A 13,486-nucleotide genomic window follows, 5' to 3' on the forward strand; every position below is an offset into this window, starting at 1 on the left:
CTACAATATTATATTAGATTCAGGTGTGCTGTATAGTGATTTGACATTTGCATACATTATGAAATGATCACCACAATAAGTCTAGTAACCATCTGTCCCCATACAAATATATTATTGACTATATTCCTTATGCTGTAACTTATTTATGGTATAACTGGAGTTTGTATCTCTTAATACCCTTCACCTATTTCACCCACCTCCCCGCCTCTCTCTCTTCTAGTAGCCACCCATTTGTTCTTTGCATCTATGAGTATCTTTTCATTTTGTTTTGTTTGTTTGTTTGTTTTCTTAGATTCTACATGTAAGTGAGATCATGCAGTATTGGTCTTTTTCTTCACCTGATTTATTTAACTTAGCATAATACCCTATTGATTCTTTTGCATGTAGCTATCCAGTTTCCCCAACACCATTTATTGAAGAGGCTCTCTTTTCCCCACTACATATTCTTACCTCCTTTGTCATAGATTTATTGATCATATAAGTGTGCATTTCTTTCTGGACTCTGTTCTGTTCCATTGATCTGTGTGTCTTTTTTTTGTGCCAGTATCATACTGTTTTGATACTTTTGTAGCTTTGTAGTGTAGTTTGAAATCAGGGAGGGTGATATCTCCAGGTTTGTTCTTCTTTCTCAAGATTGCTTTGACTATTCTGGGTCTTTTTGTGTTTCCATACAAGTTTTAGAATTGTTTGTTCTAGTTTGATAAAGAATCCTTTGGGATTTGATAGGAACTGCATTGACTCTGTTGATTGCCTTGAGTAGTATGGTCATTTCAACAATATTAATTATTTCAATCCATGAGAACAGTATATTTTTCAATTGTTTGTGTGGCTTCAATTTCTTTCATCAGTGTCTTAGAGTTTTTTTAGTACAGGACTTTTACCACCTTGGTTAGATTTATTTCTAGGTATTTTATTCTTTTAAATGGAATTATAAATGGGATTGTTTTCTTAATTTCTCTTTTTGATAGTTCATTGTTAGTGTATAGCTATGCAACAATTTCTGTATATTAACTTTATTGAATTCATTGGTGAGTTCTAATAGTTTTGTGGTGGTGTCTTTAGGATTTTCTATGTATTTATATATGTATATAAATTATATAGTATATACATATTTTATATATATGTATATATATATTTATATATATATATTCATGTCATCTGTAAACAGGGACAGTTTTACTTCCTCCTTTCCAATTTGGATTTCTTTTATTTCTTTTTCTTGTCTCATTGCTGTGGCTATGACTTCTGATACTAGGTTGAATAAAAGTGGCAAAAGTGGGCATCTTTATCTTGTTCCTGATCTCAGAGTAAATGCTTTCAGCTTTTCACCATTGAGTATAATGTTGGCTATAGGTTTATTATACATGGCCTTTATTATGTTGAGGTACATTCCCTCTATACCCATTTTGTTGAGAGTTTTTATCACAAACAGATGTTGAATTTTGTCAAAAGCTTTTTCTACATCTATTGAGATGATCATTTTTTTTTCAATTTGATAATGTAATGTATCACATTGATTGATTTGTGAGTATTGAATCATCTTTTGTCACTGTGATAAATCCCACTTGATCATGGTGTATGATTCTTTTAATGTATTGTTTGATTTGTTAATATTTTGTTGAGGATTTTTGCATATATGTTTATCACTGGTGTTGGCCTGTAATTTTCTTTTTTTGTGGTCTCTTTTTCTGGTTTTGGTATTCAGGGTGATGTTAGCCATGTAAGATGAGTTTGGAAGTGTTCCTTCCTCTTCAATTTTCCAAATAGTTTGAGAAGGATCAATGTTAACTCTTTAAATATTTGGTATAATTCATCTATGAAGCCATCTGGGCCTGAACTTTGTTAAGAGTATTTTTTTTTTATTACTGATTGAATTTGTTAATTAATGATTGAGTAAATTAATATTAATTTATTTATTAATGACTGAATTTCATTACTTGTAATTGGGCATGTCATATTCGGTTGGCCAAAAAGTTCATTCGGGTTTTTCCATTACATCTTACAGAAAAAGACGTATGTTTTCCCATACGTCTTACAGAAAAACCCAAACAAACTTTTTGGCCAATCCAATATTTTCTAAATTCTTCCTGATCAAGTCTTGGGAGATTGTACTTTTCTAGAAATTTATTCATTTCTTCTAGGTTGGCACATAATTGGTTGTAGTAATCTCTTATGAGCCTTTGTATTTCTGTGGTGTCGGTTGTAACATCTCCTTTTTCATTTTTCATTTTATTTATTTGGGCCCTCTCTGTTTTCCTTGATGAGTCTGTCTAATGGTTCATCCATTTGTTTATCTTTTCAAAAAACCAACTCTTAGTTTCATTGAGCTTTTCTCTCTCTCCCTCTTTGTTTTGTTTTGTTTTTTTTAAGTCTCTGTTTTATTTATGTCTGCTCTGATCTTTGTTATTTCTTTCCTTCTACTAACTTTGGATTTTGTTAGTTCTTTATTTTCTATCACTTTAGGTGCAAGACCAGATTGTTTCTTTCAGATTTTTTTGTTTCCTGAGGTAGGCTTGTATCACTGTCAACTTCCATCTTAGAACTACTTTTTCTGCATCCCACAGAGTTTGGATTGCTGTGTTTCCATTTTTGTTTGTCTTCAAGTATTTTTTTACTTCATTTGATTTCTTCTATTACTCATTGGTTGTTTAAGTAGCATATTGTTTAGCTTCCACCATGTTTGTGTTTTCTGTAGTATTTTTTTTTCTTGTAATTGATTTCTAGTCTCATAGCGTTTTGATGGAAAAAGATGCTTGATATGATTTTAATCTTCTTAAATTTATGAAGACTTATTTTGTGGCCTAGCATGTGATTTATTATGGAGAATGACCCATGTGCACTTGAAAAAAATGTGTATTTGTATTCTGCTGTTTGGGGATGGAATATTTTATATGTATCTATTAATTTCATCTGCTCCAATGTGTCATTTAAGGCCAGTGTTTTTTTTTTTTTTACTAATTTTCTGTCTGAATGATCTGTCCTTTGATATAAGTGGAGTGTTAAAGTTTTCTACTACTGTATTACTGTCAGTTTCATCCTTCATAGTGGTTAATATTTGCTTTATTTATTTAGGTGCTCCCATATTGGGTACATTTATATTTACAATTGTTATATCTTCTTGTTGGGTTGATCCCATTATCATTATGTCATGTCATACTTTGTTTCTTATTACAGTTTTTGTTTTAAAATCTATTTTGTCTGTCAGTGCTAACCCAGTCTTTTTTGTTTCAATTTTCGTAGAGTACTTTTTTTTCATTTCCTTACTTTCAGTCTGTGTGTGTCTTTAGAACTGTAATGACTCTTGTAGAAAGCATATGTATGAATCTTAATTTTTTAATCCATTCAGCCACTCTATGTCTTTTGATTGGAGCATTAAGTCCATTTAAATTTAAAGTAATTCTTGATATGCATGTACTTATTGTCATTTTGTTAATTGTTTTTGGGTTGTTTCTGTAGTTTTTTTTTTTTTTTTTTCTCCTTTCTTCTTTTGCTTCCCTTTTGATTTGATGGCTATCTTAGTGTTATGTTTAGATTCCTTTCTCTTTTTTTGTGTCTGTATCTATTTTAGGTTTTTGATTTGTGGTTACCCTGTGGTTCATATATAACAACCTATATACATATATATAGAGATATGTATTGTGTATGTGTGTGTATGTGTGTGATTATTTTAAGTTGATGATCTCTTAAGTTTGGAGGCATTCTAACCGCCTTATATTTTTACTCCCCCACCACCACGTTTAATGTTTTTGATATTATATTTTTGTTTTTGTGTCCCTTAACTATTTATTGTGGATATAGATGATTTTACTACTTTTGTCTTTTAATCTTCCTACTTTATAAGTGGTTGATTTATTGTATGTTTGCCTTTATCAGTGAGATTTTTTTTCCTTTCATAAGTTTCATATTTATAGTTGTGGCCTTTTCTTTTCTTATTAAAGGAGTCATTTTAATATATCTTTTAGACCTGGTTTGGTGGTGCTGAAGTCTTTTAGCTTTTGCTTGTCTGTAAAACTTTTGATCTCTCTATGAAATCCGAATGAAAGCCATGCCAAGTAGAGTATTTTTGGTTGTAGGTTTTTCCCTTTCATCATTTTAAATATATTGTGCCACTACCTTCTCACCTTCAGAGTTTCTGCTAAAAGTCAGCTGATAGCCTTATGGGAGTTCCCTTATACATAACTTGCTGCTTTTAACTTGCTGCTTTTAATATCCTCTGTTATCATTAATTTTTGCTATTTTATTTATAAAGTGTCTTGGCATGAACCTTCTTGTGTTCATCTTGTTTTGGAATCTCTGTGCTTCCTGGACTTGGACGTCTGCTTCCTTCCCCAAGTTAGGGACTTTTCAACTATTATTTCTTTAAATAAGTTATCTGCTCTTTCTTCTCTTTATTCTGTGACTCCTATAATGTGAATTTCAGTTTGCTTGATGTTGTCCAAGAGGTCTGTTAGACTATCCTAATTTTTAAAAATTCTTTTTTTTTTTTTTTTCTGTTCAGCTTGGGTAATTTTCAGTAGTCTATCTTCCAGATTGCTGATCTGTTCCTCTGTATCTAATCTACTATTGATATCTTCTAGTAAATTTTTTTTATTGCAGTTATTGTAATCTTTGCTCTCTTTGTTTCTTCTTTATATTTTCTAGCTCTTTGTTGAACTTCTCACTTTGTTCATCCATTCTCCTCCTGCATTTGGTGAGCATCTTTATAATCATTACCTTGAACTCTTTATTGGGTAGATTACTTATCTCCCCTTTGTTTAGGTCTTTTTCTGAGATTCGACTTGTTCCTTCATTTGGGACATATTTCTCTGTTGCCTCATTTTTCCCAGTTCTCTGTGTTTATTTCTACATGTTAGATCAGTCAGTTATGTTTCTTCTTCTTGGAGAAGTGGCCTTATGTAAGAGATATCCTATGTAGCCCAGCAGCATGTTCCCCTCTGGTCACCAGAACTATATGTCCTAGGGGTGTCCCATACATGGGCTGCATGTGCCCTCTGTTGTGGCAGGGCTGACTACCATGGTCGTGCTGGTAGGTGAGGCTGGCCCCAACCCGGTTGGCTGCGAAGCCACATGTTGCGTGGTAGCTGCAGGCCTGCTAGGGGATGGCATGAGCTCCCCATGCAGTTGGTTGTACAGCCTGGGGGAAATAGGACTGCCGCTCGCCTGCTGGTGTGTGGGGCTGAGTCCTAGCACGGCTGTTTGCATGGTCCAGGTGGGCACTGAGCTGGCACTGGCCTGCTAGTGAGCATGGCCAAGTCTCCGGGCGGCTGTCCACACAGTCCAGGGAGGCATGAGTCTGTTGCTATCCCACTGATGGCTTGAGGGAGGATTCCAAAATGGGGATTGACAATGCTGGTGGTATTGCTGTAGAATGAGCTCCCAGAAATGGTTGTTGCCAGCTTCTCTATCCCCATGGGGAGTCCCAGTTACCTCCTGCCTCTCTGGGAGGCTCTCCAAGATCAGCAAGTGGGTCTGACCCAGGTTCCTCTCAGACTACTGCTTCTGTGCTGGGATTCAGAACATGTGAAGTTTTGTACATGCCCTTTGAGAGCAGAGAGTTTGTTTCCTATAGCTGTCTGGCTCTCCCAAACATAAGACTTGCTGGTTTTCAAAGCCAGACATCCTGAGGATTTGTCTTCCTGGTGCAGGACCCCTAGGCTAGGGAGCTTAGTGTGGGGCTCAGGCCTCTTATTCCTTGGGGAGGAACTCTAAGATTTTGATATTCTTTTCATTTGTGGTTTGACAATCTGAGGAAGTGGGCTCTGACTATACCACATCTCTGCCTCTCCTATTCATCTTCTTGTGGTCCCTTCTTTATATGTTTAGTTGTGAAAAATCTTATATGCTAGTCTTCATGTTGTTCTCATGGAGAATTGCTCTGTAAGTAGTTGTAATTTTGGTGTGTCCGTTGAACTCCAGGTGAGTTCATGGTCTTCCTACTCCACCATCTTGGCCACCTCTGCAAGCTATTTTTAATGATATAATTACAATTAGTAAAACTTGTATTCTCAAATACTTTGAGTTAAATTTTGTGTTGATTATTATTGTTAGACAGCAGTTTGGAACCACTTAAATTTGATACTCTTATCTATGTGACAACAGTTGTGGCATAAAGCTAGAGATAAGTTCAGTGCCTGGCACATAATAAGTATTTAATAAATATTCATTGAACAAAAATGAATAAACCATACATTTTTTGAATGTTTTCCTTGTTGCTTTTTAATTGGCATTTGGTTTAGAAAGTAACATGTACTTAACAATTATGGCTGAATAAATATATTTATAGGTCAACTCTACAAATTGCAATAACAGAAAATAAATTCAAATTAGTCTCTACATTCATATTTAAGTCTAAAATATACTGGAAACATCTCTTAATACTTTTCAGATAATCACTATACAATGAACCATTCTTCAAGTGTGATCTGCAGAAATAATGTAACTGTTTATTACAGTGGAAGGGGGTCTTTACTTAAATAAATTTGGGACACATTGGGTCAAGTAAATTTAAAATTGCTTTTCTATTACAGGACTTCTCAGAGCTTTTTTATGAAAGTGTACCTTGTGTAAAGGGGGAGTAGTATGCAATGTTTTTCAAGTATACATGGCCATAGAAACTTAATTTGAATGAACATATAACAGAGCTAGCAAACCACAAACCACAACTTGGAAAATGCTACCACAGTGATTTTATTTTGTGGACATTAAGGAACTGGAGATCATCCATTTAATATTTCCATATACTCTATTTTGAATTCCAGTAAGAAAAAGCAACCAAGAGTATTATTATTGGTATCTGGAGTTGAATTTGCCAGGAATGCGAGCACAGCTTTCTCAGTAAAGATCTTGCCTTTGGAAACATCTTACCCCTTGACATCTCTCCAGAGTTAAGACTTGGCAGCCTCAAGGATACAACACAAGGTGTGTTTATTTGATTTAACATTTGGCAAAAGGTGTTTTGACTTGTGGTTTGTTTTCTTTCACTTTGTTTCTCGTGTTTTGGTTTGTTTGTTTTTGGCAATGAACTTGAGTTTGGAATTAGTTCTTTTTTATGGGAGGCAGGATTACCATGGGGAAATGTTTTTACTTGTATTTACTTTATGATTTTGGGTAAATCCAAGAAAATGAAGCAAGATCCATAAAACTATAAATTTTTATCTGATTAATTTGTTAAATCATTTAGTATTATTAATTGTCTATGAGAATTTGTTGCCACATTAAATATTTGGTCTCTCTTGATGTTTGATACACTATGATACTTTGATATATAACTATATGTTGATAATTATATATTGGTTAAAATCAATGTCCCTGCATAGTAAGTAGTGAACAAATTAAGATCATCACAAAATATCTATTATTCAACATTATTTTAAATCTTTCTTGATTAATTGGTACATCTATGTCTCACATGCTTTGTGGAGAGAGGAAATATGTTATAAAATGGAAGAAAATGGGCCCCCATTATATCTGTGACTCTATCTTCTACTCTCTTCTTCCACCCCTCATGCTAATTAGAACTCTTCAATAGCTCCCCATTTCACTCAAAATAAAAGCTAAAGCTTTGAAGTTAGGGAATCTCATCCCTAACTACTCACTTGCTCAGCCATACTGTCTCCCTTGTTGTTATTTGAACATGCCAGGCGTGTTCCTATCTCAGGGTTTTTCCATTATTTTCTCTACTGAATTGCTTTCTCCCTGATATCTGCATGACCAATTTATTTACTTTCTTTTGGGTTGTTATTAAAAGGTCACTTTCTAAATGAGGTCTTACGTGGTCACCATCCAAAATATCCCTGTTCTGTGTTTTCTACTGAGCATTTATCTTATCTAATAAGCTATGTATTTTATACTTATTTGTCTTGTTTACTGTCATTATCATTTGCAAGAATATTAGTTATTCCTATGAGGGTAAGGGTTTTTGTTTGCTCTGGTTTTATTCTAGCAACCAGAGTAGTCCCTGGCCTTTGATGAGTGAATGAATGAATGCTTAATTTAGCAAATATTTTTTAAGGACTTACCATGAGCTGTACTAGTTGGTGAGGATACAGAAATTAAATACACAGTTCCTGCCCTCAGAAGTACACTTTGAAGGGAGGTAGAAATTGCAGCAGTATGAACAGAACTTTATCATTACTTGAGGAAGCAACATTTAATCAGACTGTGTTGGGCTCATGAAAGTCTTCCTGAAAAATGTAACCCTTTGAATCACTCAGATAGCCTAAGTTTTGCTGTAGGAACAAAGAAGCCCAAAGCTCAGTATCTTTCTTTTTTTAATTTTTATTTTATATTGGAGCATAGTTGATTAATAATGTTGTGTTAGTTTCAGGTGTACAGCAAAGTGCTTCAGTTATACATGTACATGTATCTATTCTTTTTCAAATTATTTTCCCATTTAGGTTATTACAGAATACTGAGCAGAGTTCCCTTCCACTATACAGTAGGTCCTTGTTGGTTATCTATTTTTATTATAGCAGTGTACGTGTCAATCCCATTCTCCCAATCTTAGCACAACAAATATTTATTTCTCACACAGACTACATGTCCAAATTGGACTGGTAGGGATTCACAGTGACCAAAGACACTGAAGCCTTCATCTGAATGTACTTCCATGATCACTGCAGAAGTGAGAAGAAAGAGTGGCTAGTTATGCACTGGCATGTAGAGTTTCACTGGTCAAAGCAAATTGCTTTATTTCAAATGGGGGACTGTGAAGTACAATACTGGCCTCTACGCAAAGGGAAAGGAAAATTGGAAGATATGTGAACAGAATTAATGACTACCATGCCTTTCTACTGTTTTAAAGGAGTATAAGATACCCAAGTAAAGAAGTATTTGAAAGCATTTTCAGAGAAAGGAAGGACATGGGCAAAGCCAGTAAGCTGTTACATATTATGATCATTTCAGAAAACTACATGTAGTTAAAACTAGTTGGGGCATAGTGCCTGCGTGGGGAAAGACAGATAAAGAGATTAGTGGGAAAACAGGGGTTAGATTATAACACACTATGGAATTAGAACTCTATCCTAAAGGACTTAGGGAGCATTGAATGATATACCTCAGAGGAATTTCCTGATTAAATTTAATTTGTGAGAGATTATTCCTGTTTTTTGTTTGTTTTTTTTTGTTTTTATTGAAGTATAGTTAATTTACAATGTTGTGTTAGTTTCAGGTGTACAGCAAAGTGATTTTATATATATGTGTATATATACATAGACATATGTGTGTATATATATATATATATATATATATATATATATATATATATATAACTTTTTCAGATTTTTTTCCATTGAGGATTATAACAAGATATTAATATAGTTCCCTGTGCTATACAGTAGGTCCTTGTTGTTTATTTTATATATAGTAGTATATATATGTAGTAGTATAGTATATGTTAATCCCGTATTTGTATCATTTTTATTAGATTCCACATGTAAGTGATATCATATGATATTTGTCTTTCTCTGTCTGACTTGCTTCACTTAGTATGGTAATCTCTAGGTCCATCCATGTTGCTACAAATGACATTATTTCATTCTTTTTATGGCTAAGTATTATTCCATTGTATATGTATACTACATCTTCTTTATCTATTCATGTGTCGATGGACATTTAGGTTGCTTCCATGTCTTGGCTATTGTAAATAGTACTGCTGTGAACATTGGGGTGCAGGTATCTTTTTGAATTAGAGTTTTCATGTGAGATATTATTCTGGAATCAGTGTGGGGGATGGCTTTGAGGGGAGGAAAAACTGGAGACAGTAAGACCAATTATGATACTAATGCAGTAATGCTGGTGAGACCCTGGATAAAGACAATGACAGAGGAGATGAAAAGGAGGGGAACAAATAGTAAAAAGGCAGGAAAGTGTTTATGGGGTGGACTCCAGGGCACAGAGGAAGTAGGATACTTCTTACACTGGCAGTGTTTGTGCCTGAGCATGTGTATGTGGATTTTTGTTTAGTGTGTGTGTAAATGTGTATGTTGGTGTGTGTGAGAGAGTGAGAGTGAGCTTGCAAAGTCAGTTGACGTTACCTAAATATATATGTTTTCTTTGTGATTTGGTAAACAAACTCATGTGCCCAGACTGAAACGAAGATGGGTTTCAGGAGAGCCCTGCAAGCTGGAATGGCTACTGAGTCAAATGGGAGATGGGATCACCTTGGGGCTGAGAAGTTGCTGGGTAGTGTTCTGTACTTGTAAAATATCAGATTACACATTTTACAGCAAAAATTGCTTTGGGAAGATCAGTTGCTTTTTTCTTTAAATTGTTTAGAGTTCAGCAATAATTTGAAAATAAATATTTTAAATGAGTTTGTGTATGCTATTTCCATTAGAGGGGCCCATGATATATAACCTATCCCCTGCTCCCAAATTTTGGTTAATGTGATAATGAAGACCCAATCATTTTATAATAGAGGAAAATTTTCTAAAATTAGTGAGGTAGTTATCCAGTGCTTTTATAAAATCATATTTTATGATAGACAAATAAAATAGTATAATGTTATAGTGAAGTTTAATTTTCAAAAAGAAAATAGAGAAGTGATTGGAATACTTATATTTTTCTTAAAGTTTTTTGGAAGACATTGGAATGTACTATAAATTAAAGATATTCTGAAATTGTATTTCTTGTTTGCCATTGTATGTTAGACCCATGGTCATTTTAAATATTTGGGATGATAAATTTATTACTGCAAATTCAAGTTTTGGTCATCGACAGAACCAGTTTTATCTAATGTCAGATTACTGCTCTAGTAGAAAGAACCATACTGACATGCCCAATGCACGTGGTGGATATATGAGAGAAATTGTGACATATAGACTTAGAAATAACATCAAGAGTTTACAACTCCTGAACTCCTGATAAGAGAATATCAAAGAAGTCGTGGAAGTGTTGAACTGAGAAGATTCTTTTCTTAGACTGGAGAATAATTGGAGATTTCTGACAAAGATAAGAGATTCAGTTGTTAGTTTAAAAAATGGGGACTAGTATTAAAGATTTTTGTTGTTGTTCCATAAATGGGATGCCTTCCATTTTAGAAAGTATTTTTGCATACTGATTATGTACATATACTGTAAACATATAAGTGATAATCTATTTATTCAAAGTTTTCAACACACTAACAAGAAGACAGCATATGTAATTTGGCATTTTAAAAGTTATCCAAAGATACTTTTGCTGAAACCACTTAGCTGGTGATAGAAGATGGTTAGGAGACCAAATAATAGCAGAAAGGGTACAATTTATATGTAATTAAGTTACACATAAGATACATATTATGAGACCATTCTTTTCTTTTTGTATCTCATTGACCTTTTAAATGAATGTGAGGTCTTCAAGTTCAGGTTATTTTTTTTTTGTCTAAAAAAACTTATTTGGACTGTATGGTGCCTCAACAGTGAGTAACTGATTAAGCCAGAATGTTATAATGATACTAACAACAATTATTGAGCACTTACTATGTGAGAAGCACCATGTTAAGTACTTTAAATGAACTAGCTATTTAATTTTATGCTTAACAGCAGCCACATGGGATAGGAATTCTTACTGTACTGATTTAAAAAAACGGTAAATGAGCTTAGCTTCGTAAACAACTAAAAAGTAACAGAACCAGAAAGGAAACGAGTTAAAGCAGGGAAGAGTTAACCCATACTTTATCAGGCTCATATTCTTATAAAAGATAGAGAACGTATAGTAATATTTTAAAACTCAAAGCATTTTAAAATTAAGTTTATAATAATTAAGCATAAAATGTGGATGTTTTAACTTAATGTAACAGTCTTCTGAAAAATATCTACTCAAAAATATACTGTCTACTATGTCCACAGTGTTCTAATTGTTTGAGATTATTTAGTGTACAAACAATTGTGGTACTACCTTCTAGTGGAGGGAAGTCAGAAAATAAGCAATAGACTAAATTTAATATGAAAAGAGCTTTTTAACATTTTAAAAGTAATAGTTGATAGGTCTAAGGTAAAAATAACTTTTCTGTTTCAACACTGATCATCTAATTGTTCATATTTTATATGCCTACATCAAATCATGAAAAAGGTGAAATATTGATTGCTATAATATGGTTATTTATTTTAAATATTATTGACCATTACTTTGAAGAAATCTCTCCCTTTCCTCCCTCCTTACACACTGAAGATGCAGCATTCCAAGAAAACAATTAAATGTCATTTGTAAAAGAACTTTATTTTATATAATTACAGAACTAAGTGCTCCAGGGCTTAAACAGAATGAAAGTGAAAATCTTAGGACGTATTTTTCCTATGAAGGACACATTTAAGTGCATTTTAGCACCAAAATAACTGCAGATGCTCATGATTAAAGGTTCAGTCATCGTCTTTTTGTTTGCAGTATATAGGGGTATGTTTATGTGTGTATGAGAAAAAGAGGAAGGGAAAGAATAAACATGAGAATGAGAATGAATAATGCCAAAGCTCCCTAGGTGCTTTTGTTTTAGTAGCTTCTCAGAATTCTACCTCTATAATTCAGGGAATTGACTAAACATTTGCATATATTGTTAAAGTAAAGGATGCCATTTCTCTGTTCTATGTTTCTTCTATTTTCTCTCAAGTGGTCTTAGTATTACTATACTGGATATTCTTTTATGTAGCTGTCTCTAATATACCGCTCCGTATCTACTTGGTAGACCATCTTACATCTATTCTTTCTTGTGTATGCTTTAAGGAGTTAAAAAATGGTTAAAGTTTATGAACTTCATTATTGAAGTAGTAATGATGTGGTACAGTGAAAAATTAAAATGTTCAACCACAAGGTCATTAACAAAGAATGAAAAATAATTAAGGGCAAAAGATGAAAAAAGGTTTTAAGATAAAATCGAAACTCAAGTATGAAAAGACCACTGTGTTGAGAGAGGCATAGGAAAGATTTTTGCAGAGGATATAATCTGTATTAAAAGCCCAGTTCTGTTAGGAACTAGACTTTTGTACTGAATGAGATAACATGAAAGTCTTTGGAACAGGCTGTAAAAAAGTTTTGGAAAAAGTAAAGGTAACAAAAGTGAAAAGTGTAGTTAAAAAATAAGCAGTAAGGAATATGATTCATTAGGGAGAATTTTGGACCAACCAGAGATTGTGATTATGGCCAATAATGTGAAAAATTTGGAAAACAATATTTTTTTTCTTTATTAATTGCTTCATCAGTTTATTCATGCACTAAGAGTTGTTTACTTTCATAAAATCCCATTTTCCAATCTGAACTAAACAAGACAAGTTTAAAGGCAGGGACTCAGAACAGTTCACAGCCCTTTCGCTACATTCATTTCTAAATGCCTTATTTGAAAGAGAATGCCCTGGTTTATGATTTTCATATCTTTTTCCCTTTTAGAAAGAGGCAGATGGTATGAAAACTGGACTCCCTTATTTAAAGGGAATGTTGATATTTATAACCAAGCTTATCTCCAGCAAGATTTGTTTTTTGCAGCTGTTCCAGGTTGAAAAAAATATTATATTAAAGC

The 13,486-nt window shown here is 33.5% G+C and overlaps 1 protein-coding gene across 4 annotated transcripts in view; it reads left to right on the forward strand.

The window, feature by feature from the left end:
• TRIQK (triple QxxK/R motif containing) overlaps positions 1-13,486 on the forward strand; it is a 98,565-nt gene that overhangs the window by 10,062 nt on the left and 75,017 nt on the right. For 3 of the 4 annotated variants that reach the window (XM_007164910.2, XM_057532349.1, XM_057532348.1), the window contains exon 2: positions 6,759-6,918. The exons of the other annotated variant lie outside the window; for it this stretch is intronic. The gene's annotated coding sequence lies outside the window, so the exon portion shown is untranslated. The remainder of the gene's footprint in view (positions 1-6,758; positions 6,919-13,486) is intronic. 4 annotated transcript variants of the gene reach the window in all.

This window comes from Balaenoptera acutorostrata, chromosome 17, assembly GCF_949987535.1.
Source record: "Balaenoptera acutorostrata chromosome 17, mBalAcu1.1, whole genome shotgun sequence".
Taxonomy (NCBI): domain Eukaryota; kingdom Metazoa; phylum Chordata; class Mammalia; order Artiodactyla; family Balaenopteridae; genus Balaenoptera; species Balaenoptera acutorostrata.